The sequence below is a fragment of the Battus philenor genome, unplaced genomic scaffold, assembly GCF_028537555.1.
Source record: "Battus philenor isolate CCGP_79_NKW_IND1 unplaced genomic scaffold, ilBatPhil1.0.hap1 SCAF_17, whole genome shotgun sequence".
Classification (NCBI taxonomy): domain Eukaryota; kingdom Metazoa; phylum Arthropoda; class Insecta; order Lepidoptera; family Papilionidae; genus Battus; species Battus philenor.
Window position 1 is genome coordinate 2,989,585 of NW_027181679.1, and position 22,980 is coordinate 3,012,564.

Consider the following 22,980-nt stretch of genomic DNA (forward strand, 5'->3'; position numbering starts at 1 on the left):
AACTAGGTTAATAGTTGCGGTAAAAAAAAGTTGTAAACGATTGTCGTTTCCATGTTTTCTTTTTCTGTTTCTTCATCTGTGAGACGGTAGCTAGTGGTCACGACGCGACTCTCGTCGTCCATACTCTGTTCTATGCGCGTTTGTTTGTTTTTTGTACTTTACTTGTTGGTTTTCGGCCGAGGATGCGGAGGGATTGACGTCTCCATCGCGATTCGTCCCGCTCCGACGTCGATGGAATGACGCTGCTTTTTTCCGCTATTAAAACCTGTGAATCTCAAATCAAATTCGACCTTATCGTGTGGACTTAGAGTGGCTTTTGTTTGTTCGAGTTGTATCTTTGTAGTCGTTAAATATAACAGAGGTAGCTCGCGCGAGCCCCTTATAGAGCGGCATGATGACTTAATTCCATCCATTCGCTATGGGCGCAGGAATTGCATATATTTAGCGGGCTAAGCTTTTTTTGCCATGTGCGCTTTAATGCAAGATGAAGTTGATCTTGAAAATTACATATTCATTTCAAGGAACCGGTCGCTAGTATCAAGTGTTCGCTGCTATAAATTTACTTAATAACCTAGTTGGTTTTGAACGAACCACTTAATGTTAATGTTGACTATGTTAGAATTTTATCAAGTATTTATACCTCGACAGTTGTTCGCGGACCTACCGCCGTTGATTAACAGTGAATTATCTCTTTAGAAGATTAATGTAATACACTTCTCAAGTGCCGGGAAATTGGTCGTAGATTATTACGATATGATTTTGCTGGATATCCACTCTCATTTTATAATGTAATAAAATAGCATTAATCCTTACATGCATGATTTTTATTTATACTTTAAAATATATATAACTTGCAGATACGTACACTACAATGCAGGGAAAAGTAGAAAATATATATTACATAATGTTATACTAATTTGTTAAAAAAAACCTTATGTTGAAATTTTTCATCGTTATGAATTTAGGGTTAAACATGTGCCAAAACTAACATATGAAGTATGAAAATCGAATCTTATTTAGAGCATTCACCTATTGCGTGATCTAATGATAGACCTAGACCCCATTTTAGGGAGCAAGGCTTGAAGACTACTTCAAAAGCCTCAACTTGGACTGTTAGCCAGTGTAACAACAAATTATTAGTTCGGTTTGTTGATTACCTTATAATATAAACTGTCAAGTCAACTGGGACTCTGTGTTTGACACTAATCGGTGTAACATAACTCTTTAAGATGCCCCATGGAGGGGTGAAACACGTGTTGAGTAATTTGGCGGTGGCGGTTGTGTGATTCGCATTGTTTGCCGCATACGCATTTATCAGCGGGCTGGCGGACGGTGCACTTTGTTGCACGACTACCACTGCATGTGCGGAAGTGGCTAAATATTGGTCCTTTTCTTACTTAGGATGGACTTCCGCAAGGTAATGCCTGATTCCATTAAATATAAACTTGAGACGCTAGCCTTGTATCAAATAAATGTAGAGAATTATCTACAATGTGTATATAGTGCTGTGCTATCTTCTGGTTTTTAAATATATCGCTATTCTTACGATGTTTATATTTACCGTTAATAAATAGTGATGATAGAAGCTCGTTAATAACAACTTACGTGAGCCAAACTTTACCTAGATCTATGTAGCTTTGTCTTGTTTAGAGTCTGTCACGGTTCGTTGAACAGTTTGCGTGTATAAATCTTTATTAACTGCAAAACTATTGTTGTCTCGATAAAACAATTCAATTAACATTTCACATACCCACATTTGGTCATACGATGTTAAATCACGCAAACTTGCGGACTTCTTCGTCGAGATAGGAATCAGGTACAATCACGTGCAAAGTGCGTAACAGCTGTAAAGGAAACACCCCGTACTCTGTAGGGTTACGAAGGATCGTGAGAGATTACATCAAGAGCCTCCGTATATAAATTACTAGGAGTATTGTGGTCGGGTACTTTAGCCGGTACGACGCGCCGTACACAAATGGAAGTTATTATTTATTCAAAAATTGTTCGCGAGTGTACAGTGCGGAAGGTATGTCTCTTGGATAATGTATCGTGTTCTTGACTTATGTTTTCATAAAAACAATTGTTTCTATTTATTATTCCCGTATTGTGGATAATTTATATCCGTTTATACGATATAAAAATATATAGTTGATTCTATGAAAAAAGTCTGTAGCAGTCGAAAAATAATACTAGATTTATTGATTTAATATCTTTTTAATTAAAAATTATTTCTTTTAAAACTGAATTTATTTTTACGATTTTTTTATTTTATCACATACATGCTTTTTTATGAATTTGGTGTCAAATATTCGATAGCAAGAAAACATCGTTTTATTTTTGGTATTATTAATTATATAGAAAAAGAAATAATCAATATAAATATCAATCAAAAATTGCTTTTTTTCCTTTTTTTTTCGAGGATTTTTGCGAGTTTTTCAATTTTTTTCTTTCCAAGAGAACTATCATTTTTTTTAGAATCTTTCTGGAACTTCTCATACATTTGGACATTCATTTTTATTAACATTAACTAGGTAATAGCGTGTCTTTTTTATTATGTTAATTTGAAATTACTTTGGCACCTAGTCAAATTTCTTACTTAACCAATCCTGAATTTTATTTCGTAGTTCTTGGAAAAATAACCTAAGTAGTTCTATTCACAAGTATGTCAGCTTTGCTGACATCATAAATATAATTTTGTTTCTTATCACATACAAGAAGTATGTGATGTAACACAGTTTTGGAAAAACTTTTTATATTCGACTAACAGTGTAATAATGTCATCAGAGATTCAAACACTGACGTTTAGTGACATATCTCTCTTTGCCGTCAGTGCATCGATATTTATGGTCACCGAGAAGACTAAATAATTATTTTTTAAAGTACAGATGATCTAATCTAGTTATAAAGTAGTATGTAGCGGCCCGAGCGAAAGCACTTGAAGTGCTGTCTATCTTTGTTAGTTTACACAACGAGGCCATTCGCCATCTTTTCTCAGACTCGTCGTATCCTCAGTATAGGAGTTAGGTAATGTTATCTTTTTTTTTCTAAATAATCAAGGTTAAATCAAACAAGAATATATTATACGATATAAGTAAACTTTACACTAATTCGGAATGTTAAGAATAGATTCAATTATGTTCTTACAGTAATTAGTTTTTGGTCTCTACTGAAAAGTTGCATTTACGAAATAGTAATTTTATTCGATGCAGGCGATAAGTCGATTATATTTTATATTTAACAATTATATGATTTTACTTTGTTTCTATTTTCAAATATATTAAATTATTTATTATTATACTCCATTGTATGATATGATTTATTCCTTATTATTTTCGAGATACCGCCATCTCGCATATAAGTTGTAATTTGCATTGTTAATGCTGGTTAATGTAAACGTAATATAACCCGTAGCACTGTGATATTGATTTACGACCCGTTGCGCTAGGCTTGCTTTGTGATAACATTTATCTCGTCCAAGTCTCGTAGACCGGCTACGCAACTGTGATATATTGTAAGGCTTTGTAATGTATGCCTTTTATGACTCAATGACTAACAATATAAATGACTTTCGACGATAAAGTAAAAGTTAATTAATCCTTACTCTGACATCCCTAAATATAACTGATGGAGATACGAATAAATACAGCGACATAAAATAATAATGGGACTATATATCAGTTCAGTTGGAAATATATAGGAGAGAGATTATATGACATCGATAGTTACATGACTAGGTACTGAAACAAAAGTCTTAGTAGAAACAGTCTAGATTAATAAATTTACTAAGTTATCTTTGATTTCGATTAAGCTGTTAAAAGTTTAATGTTTAATTTATTTCTATTCACATACACTACAGTTCATTCGTATAAAGATGGCAGTTAATTTTCATTATATGCCTGCTTAGACACATTCTTAAGAGTGGATGTTGTTGTCCTGGAAGCGGGGCTTGTTTGTTAGTGTCTGCTGCGTGCGTGGTGGTCCAAGCTTCAGTTTGAATTGAGAACACCTTGCAATGGCATAGATCAGTACGTATTTAGGAGGCCTCCTTGTGATCCTGGGAGAAAATTGGGCAAACAGCAAGATGCGCTCGCTATGAAAAGGTTTGAGTGAGCAGAGTCTGTTTTAAAGTGGGTTTTGGAGTTACCCTTTAAGAATTATGTTTATGTAGTGTATGTATTAAAACATAATGTATTCAAAATGAATTATATATTAACATATACACGTCTTTTTAATGAAGCTTAGAGTATAATAAATTGAAACGCTAGAGTGACAGTATATATTATACATAATGCCGCCTGTATCAACGTCGTAGTTTATTAATTCCCGAGAGGGCGGAACCAATAAACCGTCAACTAATATACTCCGCTATCACAATTTGCATTACAAACAATTTCCTACAGAATTCCGATACTAGGTTAATTTCCACTATAAGAGAAAGGGAAATCGAAATTAGATTCGGCCAACGTTTTAAACGATGAGTTTAAAATGAAGCTTCGTGTAATTTCGTGCTTCATCACCCTTTGTTTATCTTTGATAATAACTTTTACAGCTATAATACGAATATATATTTAAATATATATTCTTTTTCATCCACAAACACTGATGGAAATTCCTTAGAATTGTACTTTAATTTATTTGTTAGTAAATTACTATATCTTTCATATACATTAACATTTGCACACCGGTTTACACCGTTTTTTTTAGAAATATTTATAGTAATTGTGAATTCTAATTCGTGATAGTATAATTCGAAGTATCTCTGGTGCCCACAGCAAAAGTTATTTTTTATAATGGGCACGGGATGTTACAATTTTATTTATTTTTTTCTGTCGACTTTTAGGCCAATGGAATATATATAGTGCAAAACTCACAAGGTAATGCCTCTGTTTGGAGTTTCTCTAGGAGTTAAGAGTACATTTAAGTTCGCTGTTATTATTTAGGAAGTAACAATTAAAAATAATAAAGGAATTTTCGTTTTTCGAATGAAAATCGCTTCTAATCGGCCTTATTTAAAATCTATAATGAACGTATCAACAACTGCAGATGTCGAACAGCTAAAATGATTCCGAGGAGCTGATAAGGAAATTACTGGTACAAATTTTAAGTCTTTAAACGAAGTATAATAATGACGACCAAATAAAGAAATTAAAATAAAGCAAAACAGAATAAAATAAAACCTGTAGTATTCTGGAGCGAAGGCGACGAAAGTGAGGTGACGAATGAAATGATTAAGGAAAAATTAAAGGAATGTAAAAACTTGTGAAGAATAAGAAATGAATGAATAAATGACATGGAGAAGAAAAAAAGATTAGAACCCAAATAATATGATGTAAAAAAATATATTTTGTAGAAATAGTCCATATGTACCTGTAAAGAAAAATGCCGAGCTAAAAATTTAGTAAACAAAAATATAAATCTGCTGGGAGTATTACATATTAAACAATAAATTCACTATAAAATACTATTTGAAAAGTTTCTATAACAAATACAAAATTAGATACAAAATATACCAGAGATACAACTTACTGTATTTGTGTGTTATATTTACATATACAATTCTAGGCAAAGCATTACATCGGTGTCGTGTAACCTATTCTACAGTCAAAACAGCAGCCCCACAAGACGATAATTCATCAAGACATGATAAGGAACAACGCTGCGACAAGAGCCCGTGTATCAAGTTACACACATTACGTATATATCTACTGTATATTGAGTGTCAAACTTGTTATCCTTACTGTACATATAAAATTGTTTTGGCATTGTAATTCATAGTGTATCACAATTTGTATATATGTATACATCATTGACTTATAAATGTTTTAATCTTTTATTATTTGTGTCAAGTGTCAACATTGATTCAATGTTATTTTATTAAAAATCGATTGTCGTTTATACAGGTTGATTGTATTTAAAAAAAAACTATTTAAAAATAAAATATTAAAAAAAATATATTTCAAATTTTTAAAATTAAATATTGTTCACTGACTTTGTATGGAAGTTATTGACTCGTTGCTTTACAATAGAAAAAATATATTAATGTTACGTGAGTAATAACTATATATAGAATGATTGAAAATAGGTGTAAAAGTTTTCAAGCTTTTTGATGACATATGAGACATTTAACTTTGAAGCTTTGATAAGTTTTACCCCTGTATCTTTCTCTATTATTCCGAAATTGATGACCAGTGGTATCGCAGCGGTGAGAATGACTGTAGGTTGCGCGTTTGATTCCCGGGATTATAATTCACAATTTGTGCGTTCCTTATACAACAAGTTTCTAGACGGCGGGCAGCAGTAGACTTTGTGTAACATAATATCATACTGCCACCGTCAACCCGACTGCCAAGTTTGATAATTATAGTACTGATTTCCATAGATATCTTTAGACGAGGCCTATGCCATGCAGTAGGTATCTATGGTGTGAAATGACGACAATTCTGAAATTATTTTGTATGCGAAAATTAATAGGAAAGATAGAGATTCTTAAAAAGAATATAATAGTCCATTCGTCGTTAAAAATTATAATTTTCCTTCTACAAAACATTATTTCATTATTTAAACAACAAAACTTTTGAAAGATGTTTCTGGAATGCCTCGTCATATTTTTATATTTTCAACTCGTGTGTTATCATCAAACAATGCATTTTCACAAAGCGCTTACTTTTCTTTGACGCCTACACTTGCGTGCTTTCGTTGCAATGCCGAGTTTTATTCAATCTGAAATTCCTGTAGTGAAAAGCTTCTATGAGCTTACTCCTTTACTGAATTTAGTGCCACCTCCTTGATGTCGTCTAAATATTTGAATTCTAACAACTTATTTTCTGTTTCTATCCCTATTGGATTTCGATTTATGAATGGTGAAAGAAAGAGAATACATCACATTGATGGATAAACGACACTGGAATAGAATACGACCGTATCTATCTTATCCAGAACGTAACTGATCTCTACATTCTCCAGGCGCTCAAGAGCAAGCACCGCCTCCCGGCCATCGCTCATTTCCAAACTTAAAAGAACTTCAGCCACGTAAATCGGAAGTCAATGTTGTGGAGAAAGTTTTGTTATGAAGGTCCAAGTTTGAGTGAATGGCTAAAAATGAGGGCTCTAATAAAATCTCCCTTTAATCTGTATCTCCGCAGAAAGAGAAAGAGAAAGGTAGTGGTATATAAGGTGGGTCTTCATTAGCCAAATAGGGCCCAGAACAGATGACAGCTAGAGCATTTAAGCAAGCGCAGAGCAGGACAGATAAAGGTAACCGGAAGACACTGAATGTAAGCCGCTTTCAACCGGTCCCAATGGAAACATATGTGGGAGACTTACCAGTAGGGAAATACGCCGTCAACTACGTCTAAAATGATGATGATAATATTTCCATTTCAAAATGTTTCGTCTTAAAATTGACTGCGACTATAGTCACTCCAAAATCAGAAATGAGAAGAACAGTGAAGAACCAAATTCATTGACGCAGTTCAAAAAATTGCTTGTCTAAAGTGGCGAGTACGAGGAAGCAGACGCGGCGTGTGTAAGTTCCCCACCAGGTTGACTATATAATCAAAGTTGAAGAAGTTGCTGGGAAGGAAGGAGGCCCAAGCTTAGCGGTTGGTGTTTATCTGTTTATGTGATGATGATCCCATTGGCTTACTTGACCATTGGTTTGATCAACCTCTTTGCAGTTCTGGTCATATGGTTAAAAACCTTACAGAACTAATACAAAATCAGAAATAATCCCGTAACAACCGAAGACTTCTATTATCTTGATTTGCATAAAGGTATTGAGTTGACTATGAATTTTTCGATATTATACCAACCATAAACTAGGTATACTTTGTAAGGAACTAGAATATTGAAGCGACCTTAATTTTCTGAAATGCTTTCTCCAGTTCAATTGACTTTTTCTTTGAACATAAATTCTTCTTACCACAAATGAGTAGATAAATCTTTAATTTTATATACTAGGTGTTCGAACAGACTTTACTAATAGAACAAACTGTCCAATGCAAAAAGTTTTTATATTTAACGCGTCTGCGCAATTTATAAAAAGAATCTTTGTCAAAAAAAATTAAATTAAATGGGAAAAGTCGTTTCAAGTTATGGCAATGCAAGGAGAAATACGGACTTATATGTATTATGTATTAAGAATCAAGAGAACAATTTAAATTCTCCCTTATTTGTTTTTTAATTGATCCGTATTAAAGTCGAGTGACCAATTTAAAAATAACGGTCTAGTTTGAGTGTTTTATATGGAAAACAATGTTATTTATTCATTAAAAACCCTATTCGGAGTTACCCTATTAACAATTACGCGCCGGAAACCTGGCTGGTTTGTGAGGCGATAATAATCTACGCTTTTTAATTATACCAATACGGTGCCACCCAGTGTTGTAATTCATATGAAAACGTCCAATCGCATTAGAGACCGTTGACGTGAAGTGTCATTCTGTGAACTCGATGTATATTAATCATATTCTCGTTACGATTTTCGAGACGAAATTTAGGATTGTCCGACATTTTTTTATTATTTGTATATCGAAATGCATTTACATTTTGACGCATTGTCGAAAGTGACGTGATATAAACGATGATTGATCTGAACATCCGTTCGAAATTTGAAAATTGAAAACGTTTATGTTGTCCATTTGTTTTGTTATGTTGGCACTGGACAATAGATAAATCGTTCTAAAAAATTTACGCTTTATCTTTATATAACTTAAATTTTTGTACAGAGGGATTGTAAATAGGTTGTCGTAGTCGTTATTGTTTCAACCAATGGTCGTGGACTCATAAGATATCTATGGGGAATGTGCCATAATCGCCTCGACTTTTAGGCGGATTGGCGATCGCTGTGTGATATAATGGTACGCAGAAGAAGCTGCTGCCCATCCTCTGGAAACTTATTTGTGAGCAGTGGCAGTAACTATAAAATTATCGCAAAATGAATTATTTAAGATTGTATTCCGGGAATTGAACCCGCTACCAACGATCGTTAGTCTCAGTACTCTACTTAGGCTACCACTGCTCATTTACAATCAATTACCATATGCAACACCCTTTTCAAAACTCAGTGGTTTAAAAATAGTACATTACGTAAGAAAAAAAACAATATTAAAATTCGTATTGAACTAATTATTGTTTATTAATTGTCTCTTCTGAATTTATACTGCCCGAAGTTATTTACTTATAATATTCCAGTAGAAAATTAAATAAATACGACATCCTTAATAGATATATTTTTACAGTCTTTAATTGTTGACGCAAGAAAACAAAAACCTACTAACTGACATCCTTATATTGTTTTTTTTAGTCGATTAAAGTCATCGAACATTTCTGCGATAATAACATAGCTACGATGAATTATCATCGATTTTAATATATTTATAAGTGTCGTATAATATGTCACTCGATGTCATATTTAATGATTAAAATGAACTGTAATTAACATAAATTAGCGGAGTGTTTATGTTGGTCTAAACACGTCAAATGTATGGGAATAAATATCAATACGCGTAGATTATATCGCTTTTAGAAAACACAATGTAATGATAAAAGTATGATAAAAAATGTATCGGGTTCAAATCGACAGTTACAATTTTTCATGAATATTTTTATTTTTATAAATGGCTGTATAAGCAACTGTATTAGAATTTCAATGATTGTAACGTGATTTATTTAAAATAAAAAAAATTGTGTCGTGCTTAAAGAACGAAACTTTTTTTTTCTATTTTTCTAGAGATCTGATTGCTTTAGCCGCAACTGACGTGTGAATCTCTCCGATCCATCTTACACTTTACTTAGAAATTACCTATACAGTGTATAATTTACAGCTGCTCAACCGGCTGCCTTCTCACAAATTATGATTCAAAATAACACATTCTTGCCGCCACGGCCGACTCGGGGAGATTCGAAATTAAACATAATTGCTTTATTCAGAACGAACGTTGTTTGCTCAGATCTACACACGGGCCACTCGCCGAAAGAGATACACGTATATACTTTATAAAGAATGAAAAGGAAGGACATAAACGCACGAATAAGTCCGTAAGCACCTTCCAGGTAGAAAGAATTATGTGCTAAGGGATTTGAGAGTGCAATCATTAGGAATCGTGTGGTTCTACGTTAATGATGATAGTTCGGAAAAAAGTTACCCTGACACTTTGATTCTCTACGGTTCCTGTATTAGAAATTATATCGTAACACATGTTTGTATGAACCCATACAAAATTTTGTATGAACTTGTATGACATAGGTAAAACAATCTATTAACGATATATTTATATTTTATTTTCAGGTGTTATTGAAATGCTGCTGACATTATTATTGAGGTTAGTAAAATTATTTAATGTTATTAAATATAATTTTTGAATTTAATTTTTTTTAATGATAATTTCTTTTTGTCCATATTGTTGAATCTAAAACTCGTACATAATAAAATATATTTCTAGCAGATTTATTAGGCTTTCTAACTCGATTATAATAATGTATATATATATTTATAGCACATTTATTAAGCGTTCGTACCAAATTAGACATTAAAAGATAGATTAAGAAGTTGCGAGTTTTCAGAGGAATGAATATAACATACATTTATATTTTACTTAATTAAAACATTTTAAAACTATTTACTATAATACAGTAATTGTTAAGAAATAATGTCTCCTTGTTTTATATTTGATGAGAATAAAATAAATATACAAGTAGCAAACTTTACACCTAAAACGTTCTTGCCTATAAAAATATAAATAAAAAGTATCATTGTATATCATTATCACAAATCAAATGATTCATACTACTTTTTGATTGAGGAAATTTTGTCTTAGTGATGATTGATGAAGATATATAAATGTATTGCTACCGAAACCGCTATACCGTGCCTTAGGAAAAAGTGACGAGATTAGTGCTGAGGATAAAAAGGTATAAGCGCCACGTTGATGTCGAACTGAGGGAATGAAGCTGCATTTACTCTCCCCGTTTCGTCGGCAATGTCAAAGGTGCGATGGAACGGTTGCAACAGCGCTATGGATATAGTAATATTATCTTAATGTAATAAGAAATACAAAAATGTGCAAGAAACGTGGTGGTTCATGAGAAGCACAACCACTAAACGAATCTCCGATTGAGCTATGTACAGTATTTGTCTAGAAGTCGGATTCAGGAATGAGGAGATTCGTAGACTAACGAAAATAAGTATAAGTATAGTAGGTTCTACGGCCGCTTGAGCCTTATGGTTCTGGAGTGCAGACCACGGCAGCTTAGGACGTCCACCTATTAAGTTATCTAACACTTTGTTAAGTCATCGTAAAACGCATAATGAAGGCCAAATTCAATCGATGGAAAATATAGGAAAGAGGCTTTTATCCGGCAATGGCCGTCTTACCGTTGAAATTATGATAATAAATACGTAAGTATTGAAATAATGTATAATAGAACACTTGGAACCCTCAATAGATTCTTATTTCTTATATATTTGAATGCTTATCCCAAAGAAGTTTACAAAGGTAGTAAAAATTACCTTAGAAGCTAATTATCAAAGTTACGACATCTTCGAAGATTGCTTATTTAATTGCTGTTTTTATATCAGTTTCTTTTAGCGTACGTTATATTTGAAAAGTAATGAATAAATGAGTTGGGAAACGTTCGTACGACACGCTAACGATTGTTCTCGCGTTGTAAATAAGCCCAAGGCGTGATGTACAATCAAACTTACACCACGAAGCCGTGGTGTATTTCGGTAGCGGGCGCCAAACGGAAATTGCGAGCCGCCGGCTTTGGTCATTATATTCTTTTATATTAAGTTGAAGCCTATTTCGTTTAGGAGCGGTTGAATAAAAAAGCCCTCTCTGTATTTTAAAAGAATTAGGATTTTTTTTGTAAATGCGTATTTGTTTATTACATATTTATATGAAAAACTGACAGCTGTAGTCCACGTCCTTGCACGCGATTGCCGATAAGTTAATTATTTTTTAAATTGATAAAACAGAAAGTATTTATAAAAACACTGGATTTAATATAATTATTTTTGATTATGGATATTTTTATTTCTACACGTAAATACTCGGCATATAATTCGCCATGTATGGAATTATATGCATAAGTACCTCCCACGAAGCATTAGAAACTTCTCGATAAAGTAGTTTTCAAAGTTCTGGCGTGACCAACAAAAATAGGAATTCAATTATATATATATATATATATATATATATATATATATATATATATATATATAATTGAATTCCTATTTATATATGTACATATATGTACATATATATATATATATATGTACATATATATATACATATATATATGTACATATATATATATACATATATATAGATTTAAGATATGAGGAGCACAAAACATTAGTTATCGTAAACAGATCTCGGCACCTTCAATGCTCTGCCGCCGTCTCCGGCGAAGCTGTAAATGTCAAAGGAGAAATATACGTGAGAAAAAAAAACTGGCTTTCCGTACAATTATGACGTGAATTCAACTATCTCATCTTTAAGTATAATTAGTTAAATTCTTATATTAGATTGTTTACTTACGATTCAACTTGGCCGTAAAACTTTTGATCTTTGATCAGGTGATTATCTCACGGTGTTTGTACGTTGATCGTTTTATATGGTAATTAAAATGTACGTAACGCAAGAAATCGTCGATGAAACGTTAATTATGAATAGTTTACGAGGATTGACGTCGGCGACACGAACTTGAAAGTCATGTTACAAACTTCGGATATAACAGTAGAAAATTTTAAATAATAATCCCAAAATCATACATATTTTATGGTCACCGAATAAACGAATTAGCCGGACGGAGTTGATACGATAGGATACAAAACTAAATTCTTTGGTTAGTAATAAGAAAGTAAGCAAAAATATAACAATCTCAACGAGTCATAATTAGGGGTATGCTCAGCATTTTTCTACTACATTAAATTAGGAATAAATAGATCTGTATAAATATCACATATTAGTCGAGTGGAGATGTTAGCGCGTGCTAAATACAGTGTCTTTCGTTCCAAGTTCATGTTACGAGTATATATTATGTGTTTACGGTGAACTAGTCTCAAGTGTTACGAATGTAACTCTCACATTTAAATTCTTGTACTAAAATGTATAATATACAAGTTTCATATGAAAAAGTTTTTTTTAACAAATACGTAAATCTTTTCGGCTTACATCAAGTTCCAAATTATATATTCCCCGAAAAAAAGTTTAAGAGAAGAAAGAAAAAAAAAAGAAACGAATTATCTAAATTCAAAACGTGAAGAGCGGAACGACTTTATTAACTGCCAGTCCGACATGTTAAAACAGATGTTCCACCTTCGCGCTTGACGGATGGGTCAGGCGAGGTCGGCCGCCATCTTGGGAGAGTCCCGCCAATCGGTGCTTCCCTGGGGTGCCTGTCAACGGAATAAGCGAAACAATTACAGGGATCGTGACTTTGTAAACATCGACTTAGTCGCTGAAAACGATGTAATATAAGAACAACTTTAAAGTAACTTTACTCTAACTTAATAAACGAGGATCTGAAATAACTTCGTTCTAAAAACGTGTAAAATTACGTAGCAGACCAGTTCTTATACCACGAAAGAATTTAAAAAAAAAACTTTAAAATGTATTTATTTTATGCGATAAATAGAGACCGCAAAAAGTTGAGAGTTGAAATAACTACGAATTACTACAACATACGACAACTTTCTTGTTGCAAACTGGTTCAAAATCGCTTTTGCCATTATGAGATACCTCACTCATTTGAAGTTCATCTACTATGAAATTGGTAATTAGTTTTAGTGACGACTATTATTTTACTAAACGATTTATGCCTCGGTAGCTAGATCCAAAAACCGCACGAAATCTTTGCACAAAAAAGACTACGCAAAAAACTTATGTGAGAGAATTTGAGTGTATACTATCCAGCACAAAAAAATCTATAAAGTCGTTTTTCACAACAGCATCATCGTAAAATTGATAAATATATATTGCTATAAAAGAACGAAACAATTTACTATCAATTATTGGTTTATCGAAGAGCTCTTTCAAATAAATTGCTTCCGTAAAATAAAATCGAATCAGTGATAATTATACTCGACTCCACCCCCTCCAGGTTTAGCAACTAGGAAATAGCACAAAGGGGTGTAAATACTTAAACTACGCCTCTTTATCTGATGAATTGTCTAGTAAATTCACTAGCTATGGCTGCCTTAATAGTATTCTTGAACGCTTCCGCCTTCGGGCCCACCTCTTACATAAAACACCTACGAGCAACGAGGAACTTTAATGACATATTATCATCTGTATTATTCTAGATATATACTTTGAAATTAATATATACTTTGAATTAAATTAATTATCATAATAATTACTACATTCTGACACTAAAAACTTCTTTCACTCTGAGATAGTTTAGTTAATTTCTAACTATCTATCATAGGCTTATGTTCCTAATTTATTTACGAGATCATAACAGGAATGACATCCGTAGACGAAAGAAAAAGATATAGACACAGACCAAATAGCACCCACAACAATATTTTTTTTAAATAGTAATAGACGTTTATTTAAAATTAAGTCAAATTTGAGCATTCATATTAACAGTTTACCATAAGTACAAAGGCATGACAAAACTCTATTTTTATAACGCGAAGGGGTTTACTATCGGCATTAATTTTATTTGAATTATTACTGTCATTGTTCATAATGACCATGTTTAATAACGACACATATATATTTATGCATATATGTATATATGCATGTATAAATGTGTATATATTTATATATATATATATGATGTTTTTACAACTATTACGTTTATAAATATTTATGAATCGCTTCTCTTTTGTCAAAGTCGTTGAATATAAAACATTACGTATAAAAAACAGAGTCGATATGTCAGGAAACACTTGTGCAGCTCAGTCGGTCTAAATTATCGGTTTCGCTATAATAAAAATGCACCTGTTCACGAAGGTTCATTTTAATGAAGACATTTCAGTTCCTACGCAGGTGTTCGTTGCGTCCCGATCCAAAATCGACAGCTCATTATGTTGTTTAATTCATTATGCGCTTTGTTTTCTTCATTCAATTTTTTTTATTATTCTTATTATTAACTCACTTTATTGTCTCGTGGAATTTTATTTGTAAAACAAAACGGAATTATAAACTCAGACTTTCTGACCGCTTTAACATATGTGTGTAATTAAGACGCAGATTGTTTCTTTCGAGATAAAACGAATACGTTTAATCGACGTTCCCCTTTTTCAAAGTTTATGCGGGCTTTAGAATAACCTTTTTAATTTACTCTAAACAATGGACGCAAATAAGGTCGTGTTTTGTATTTGTTCACATGGAAAGAGAGAAAATAAATCTTTGGACATGTAACGAACTCACGATGCAGGCATTTTTTATCTTTCTTTTTTTTTTTTTGTAGTCTGCCTTTAACAACATTGGACTAACAAGACTATGTTTTGCATTGGTTATGCAAAAATGTATTATCTATCCGAAATAATTAAACATCATTTTTATGTTAACTTAAGTAATATATATAAAAATAGAAATACTTGAAAATACTTTTAGAATTACGCAAAATTTAGGAAACTTCTTTGTATAGTAGTATGGAATAGACGTAATAGATATCCATCAAAATTATCTAGTCTCGGAAGGAGGCTAGACTTTTGCATTCATTTATTTAAATCTTCCACTCATTAACAATAACCAAATGTATATGTCAGAAGATGAATAACAAAAAATTCCAGTTTGATCATAACTAGGCAAGAAATATATTGCGCCCCTCCATAAACGACATGCTTCAATCCACGAGAATTTCTAATGTTCCCTAATCTGAAAATAGTCCACAACAAACTCACTTCCACAAATACCTTTAACATGTTCAGTACCGCGTCAGTGATATATGACTGACAGATTAAGGCCGCGTCAGTCATCGGTGACTGACACAAGTGTCGTTCAGATCTCAATAGTCACCAGTTACTGACAGTTACTATCTAAAGTTTATCTAACATTTAAATCAACCTAACTTTTAATTAATGCGATATTTTTATATTTACTTGAACATGTTTTCAGATAATTTAAATTTTGTTACAGCAAGGTAAACTACAAATCGTTTGGTAAAATTTCTTGATTATACTGTTGCATCGAAGAAATTCTATATTGCAACAACACCAACCCGCGTGGATTGACCAATAAGTCGTTATAAAACTGCAGGGCATTCAACGTGTTAACACATTGATGAGTGAATTGTAATACCGTTCAAACTTACCTTGTAGTTTTCATTCATAGTCACAAACTTCAAGAAATAGGCGTTCCCAAATATATCTATAGAAGGATATAACATATTCGCCAAGTTTGGCAGACGGGTAAGCGATCGCTGTTTGGTATTATGGTACGCAGATGACACTGCCTATACTCTGAAAACTTTTTTGGAAGCAGTGACAATCCTATATAATTATTCCACAAAATTTGAATTGAGATATCTCAAATCTCAGTCCTCTAGCAACATCATTTTAAGTATTCCAATAATGAGATTGAATATATTGAAATCTTAATCAACTTTCGAGTATAACTATCTTTTTATGTTTAATCAGTTTCAGATTGGATTGTTTCCTTGTGATTGGAGTTGTAAAACCTTTTGAATGATCCCTGATTAGATCATTACCATCCGGTTCAGGTTTATAGGTTGTTCGTTTTAATATTGTAATTGAAATATATATACAAGGAATCGTTTTCGAGAGGATGATTATCAATAGTTTATGATGATCTTTGTAATGTAAACTTTGCGGTCATCTATCGTTGCATCAACAATATAAAACTATAATTATTACAGATAAACGCAATATCAGTTACATGAATTTTAAATGTCGATTTGTATATTGGAAGTAGTATTTTATAAGTACCTTCGTTGTTATAGCTATCAAAATATTTAATATTTAACTTTGACTCGACTAAACGTTTGTTGATCTTATCTGTAAATTATGTTTATTACAAATGCAAAGGCTTATTTTCGTTAAACCTAATAAAAAGTTAAGCTTGTAAAATATTAATTAAGGACATTTTGACTAAAATCTATATAGTATAGTTCGTTTGCGTTAAAAAAGATAGCGATATCACATATTTATAAAGCCGTGTTCACATTTACCAGTAAATGTAAAAAGAAACTAATATGTATGTTTAAATAGACTATAGAAATAATTTCATATATTTACTTCAAAATCTGATAGTATTGCGTGTGATATAACGACTCGACTAAGGTTTTTGAGCCTTCCTATTAAGTTAAAGTGTTTAAGTTAAGTGCTTTATTCGCTCTGATTATTTCAGTCCGTGGAGTTTACAAATCATCACCATTATCGTTTCTGCCTTTTGATGTCCAATGCTGGACGTGGGCCTCCTTCATAGAAGCTCATAGAGCCTCCACTAAGAAGCAGCCTGCGTCCAGCATCTTCCTTCAACTTTAACACCTTTAGGATGGATGTCCAACACTAAAAACCTTAAAGCCCCAACTGCCATCAGTTCGCGTTCCTGATACGAGATCATATCAGGAATGAAAAGTTATGAAATTTTCAAATTGAGCCTGAAGATTAATTTATTTAATATTATTTATAGTACAAGCTAGGACACATTTAAATTGTTTCAAAATAATATACAAAAAAGTATAAAGGGCGGTCTTATCTTAAAGGTTGAAGTACAAATAATGGGTAATTACCGTGCACAAAACATACATAGACATACGTACTTCAACATACAGAAATAATTATGTAACACATATATTTATAATAAAAAAGGAATAATACATATTACGGTATAAAATAATAAATAAAAATATCAAACTGATTTAGATCGCACTTGAGAAAGAAAGACTACTCAGAAAGAATAAATAAAGAAAGATAGAAAAAGAGATGAATCATGTCTAGTGAATAGTTCTTAACCATTTTCTTAAAAATAGATAGTGAGTTAGCACGTATTATATTCAGCGGTAAATCATTCCACAATTGAACGGTTTGTGTGGTAAAAGATTTGGCTCAAAGAAGATACTCCCACTATTTAATAAAAAACCATTTCATGTATCAACATTTAGTATTCTAAACATTAGTGAATGTTTCTAGAATTTTCTTTCATAATATTTGTATGAACGCTGTTTATTCTTTATGTTTATTTCGTGAGATTCAAAGTATATATGTATGTACACGGTAATATAATATAATATAAGAATTAGTATGAGATAATATCTAAGGCTCGTAGTCGGTGTTGTGAATTAATACGTTTTAATATAATAAATATATCATCTGTTCGCACGAATACCGCGTCCACTATTGTGAGAGAGCGGAGAAAAAGGAGATAATGGAGGCGGCAGATGTGCGAGGTATTGCACAATTAATTTTATACGTTTTCAAAAATAACGTCTCTTTCCGAAGGAAGCCATTTCTCTAAAGATTTGACATGTTATAAATTCTTGCTGCGGTCTTTTTGTTGCTTTGCCTTTGTGTTACCATATGTTGAATTAATGTTTTTATTTGGTATAATCGTGGTAGGTATACCGATAAGATCTCAGTAAAAATAATAAAACAAAATCCTGAGAATACATTTTATATTTAAATTATTTTAAGATGTTACATTTATCCCTTCAACAGATTTAGTTTGAAAGGGATACACTTAAATTTTCTGTTAATACTTTATATGATACTGTACACCAAAGTTAGATTCAACTATCGTTTTATATTGACACTATATGGTACAAATGAGATTTAAAAACTAACCCGAATTTCTTTATAACAATCTTGACCTATTACAAACTCGGCACATTGTCCTAAATCTCAAGGCATTTAACGGTCTGTAGCGCTTGGGCAGTGACTTGAAACAAAATAATGTACCAACTAATATATACAAATTTTATTGTTAATATGCTTAAATTTTAGCTGTTTTTTTTTTATTAACCCATGAGAGAAAATTGTGTATGAAAAATTGTAAAAATTATAAAACGCCGTCGTGCCTCGCAGTTGGGAGAAGAAAGATCCGTATCAAATAGCGACAACCCTCTCACAACTGTCTGCGTTTAGTAAAAGTGAAAAAAAATATATTGTAAAAAAAACACTAGCGATACAAATTAGAATTTAAAAAAAAAACCATTACAAATATATATAACAAATCCAATATTGTCTATTTATTTTTTACTCGGCTTACACTGCTACTATAGTGGCATTTTTAAATTCCGAGAATTCTAGCTTAAATAAGCTCTCCAGAAAGCACCGAATCGATTTGTTCAATTTAACCGTCATCCCTTTTTTTGCTACGGTGGTACCAGTGCATTGAATAGTCCCCACCTTATCATGCCATAAGTCTAAGAGAAAAATATTCACGGACTATTGGCCTATAAGCCTATTTACTTCATGCAGGGTCCACTGAAGCGATCTAAGGTCTCAAAGGTCTCCCAATCTGATGAAACAATATGTAGCGGCCTAAGCTGACGCTCCCCCGGGAGGTCCTCAACTTCACTACCTTAATAGAAGTCTTAGTCACCTTGAACCCTAGAATTTGCTAGCACCATTTGGGCAGCAGTGAAATTACAGTCCTTAAAAAATTCGTACCTTTTGTCTAATTTTTTAATGTGTGATTTTCTAGACAAATGTTTACCAAGTTTATTATGATTGCTAAACAAGATTACCATATATATCTACTTACTTACTATGTACTATCATATTCTTTTACAACAACCTTTTCCAACCGGACCTTTTGAAATTCAATGCAGAGTCCAATGTCCAGCTGTGGACATCTTATAGGTAAAACGATAATGAGGATTATGTAATTATCTCTCGCACACTATTTAAGTGTAATTATATAATCAATAATAAATTTTTTCCGAAATTTAAAATCAAAAAATACTCACGATAAGTGCAATTTCGCATCGAAAATATTAAAGCAAGTGACACGCGAAAGCCATTAATATACAAATGGATTCAAACCCAACTCCGAGGCGACAGATGGCCGCGCGTTCCCCACATTTGTATTTCCATTATATATAAACGACCGCTTTTTTTTTTCAATGCGAACTATAATAACAAAAATTCATGCACCGTATGAATGCTATGCGGCGATTCATTCAGCGAGCAATATTTGATTGTTAAATTATTATTTCGCGGGGACTGTACTCTGTATTTGTTGTTATTGCTAACCAAATACGGTTACAACTCAATAAAGTTGCTATTGTAATGTAGATTAATAATTAATTGACTGGGAGAGCTTAAGTACAGTCGCGTTCACCGTGTTCCGAACTTCAATCTTATTCCGTTAATTTAATACACAATTCACTTTGTACAATCGGCAAAAAAAGTGTTATATATTATTATTTTTTCATTAAAAGAAATATATTCTTTGTTGATACCTATACTTGAGTTAAGCGTTAATATTTGAAAAGAACAATAAAATTCAGGGTCTTATATTGTAAGCAATACATGACCATAGTTACTGCCACGTACCGAGTATATTTTTTCTGATCGGAGTTCAAAGAACATTAGTGGAAGAATAATTAAATTTATGTTAAATATATACGGTAGCCAGGCGGTAGGGGATTAAGACTTGCAATCATTATTCACACTTTGCGCTTTAACTAAATGGGAATGCCACTACTCAAAAATAAGTTTCTAGGGGATGAACAGAAGCGTTCTCTGCGTATCATAATACCACACTACTTTCACCTACCCGCCAGCGAAGCATGGCGATAACTGTAAATCCCCTCATAGATATCTTTGTGGTAGGTCTATGTTTCATATGAGCGTCTATTTTAACCATTTAGAAGGATGTTTCGCTTTCAAACGCGTCAAATCTTGATTTTTGAAAAAGGAAGCCTCAAAACTCTACTATTATCGTTCCGCAACCGTATTCGTCTGAATTAGCTCTGTGCGACTTCTGGCTTTTCAACAAAATCAAAAATCTAGTTTTAGGACGCCGTTTTGACACGATTGATGAGATAAAAACCGAATCTAGAAGGCTTTACCGGAAAAAGACTATTCCGTCTGTTTTATCGGACAGGAATAACCTAGAAGGGGATGAAATTGATTTGTATAAATAAATAAAAAAAAGTAACATTTTATAAAAAAAAAATCATTTTACTTTTTAATCACTGTTTTTAGTGTTTCTAAAAGATAAATAAAATTATAAAATTAACAGCATTTTCATTTATCAAACCTAATTATTTATAAAAATAAGAATAGAACACGATATAAAATGAGTAAAAACAAATGCATGTCATGTTTGTTTGACTGTCATTTGGCATAACATCATAAAAGGATGCGGTGTCTTCTGTCTCACGTGGCGCTAGCAGTGAATGTTGTTTTAGGTCCCCCGGCGCCAAACATATGCCGATGTACATCTTCATGGCTCTAAAACATTTCAATAAAGGACCGTTTACGATTGTAGTCGAAAAGTTTTTGCTCTCCAAGGAGGGATCGTAAACTTTGTTTACCCCAACACTTGGTAGGATGACTACAACAAAACAGTCCGGTTATCGCTGCTTCTTTTTCTTCTTTTTTTATGTCAAATCATAATAGACACTTAGTGTTCGAAATTTAAAACGGTTTGCAACTGTTTTTATTAGAAAGTTATTCCTATTATAGATCCATTACAAACATAGTCATAGTCTATTCGTGTTAACAAAAAAGAAATTAATTTTCACTAATACCATATAGTCATTTTATTTTTGATTTCATGGCTACTCAAGTGGCACTTGCAGATTCTTCGGATTCGTGATCAAATGCGCTCTTCAGACAGCAAAAAAAGCCTTTTGGTGCAATTTCATCAAAAACATAATAATTAAAAAAAAAACTTAACAAGGACATTACTTTTAAATTCCTTCTATACCTTATGATTGGTTATTTATATCGTATAACCAATATAATAACGTCTGATGATATAATAATATGAAATGCTGGTTGATTTGGTTTAATTTAATGTTAATGTTAAAAACAATGCGTTTTCAAGACTCGAATTATTAAATATTAAAATTATAATTCTTAACTATCTTTCTCGGCATATTGTACTGCTAGATGTTATTGGCCTGATGTAATAAATGTGTATAAAAAATGTATATAAAAAAGTAAATAAATGTATTTGAGAATTTTACACAAGGTGTTTGGAAATAAGTGTAAGAACTTTAAAGATTTTTGCTGACAAGAGTGCTATACATTCAGTGCTTCTATGCCTACAAATAATCAACCTGTAAGTTATCTACATGCTTTTATAAATATTGTTTTAATTTACAAGGATTTAGGAATTCGCTGCGCCCATGTATTAAATAAGATGTTAATGTGTAAAAAGATTAAATCATTTGCGACGATACGCTTGTTATCTTGGTATAATTATTACGATTTAAAAATATTATTGTCATATATTAACGCAGACAGAATAAGACTGTAGACAGACAATGTTGACAAACTAGTTATGGAAGCTGCTGTTGACAAAAGAAGACTAGATATCAAACCCTTTCTATAGTCTGACTCAGACAAAAGGAATGGTTATTCCAGTTACTCATGCTTTTAGACAGAGAAAGGTTGACTTTAATAAACAAAAGGCTGATATAGACAAAGAAGAATATATTCATAAAATTTTCACACGTTAAATTGAAACAATACCTAAAGGAATAGAAGTATACATGATAGAAAACATACAGGGTGATTGGAAATAGGTGTAAAAACTTTAGAGCTTTTACTTGTTCTCCTTTTTAGGGCATTATTTATATTTTTCAATACTACCACATCGGAAAGCGTTCGCGCTGAGGGAAGAAGTGGCGGAAGAAATTCTAGCAATACTTCTATGTAGTATTTTTGGGTGCTGGCGTCCCCTGTGATATTACGTTCCGACCTCGTTTCCGAATAATTTGCCAGGAATATTTTAAGTGATGATATATTGTCTAGTTTGATCATCATCACCTTATCAACTAATATATGCCCACTGCAGTGCACCAAAACCGTTTGCTGATTTA

At 32.4% G+C, this 22,980-nt stretch overlaps 1 protein-coding gene across 2 annotated transcripts in view; it reads left to right on the top strand.

The window, feature by feature from the left end:
• Positions 1-22,980, top strand: part of pxb — a 187,458-nt gene that overhangs the window by 87,923 nt on the left and 76,555 nt on the right. For both annotated transcript variants that reach the window (XM_068763041.1, XM_068763042.1), the window contains one exon: positions 10,289-10,322. The gene's annotated coding sequence lies outside the window, so the exon portion shown is untranslated. The remainder of the gene's footprint in view (positions 1-10,288; positions 10,323-22,980) is intronic.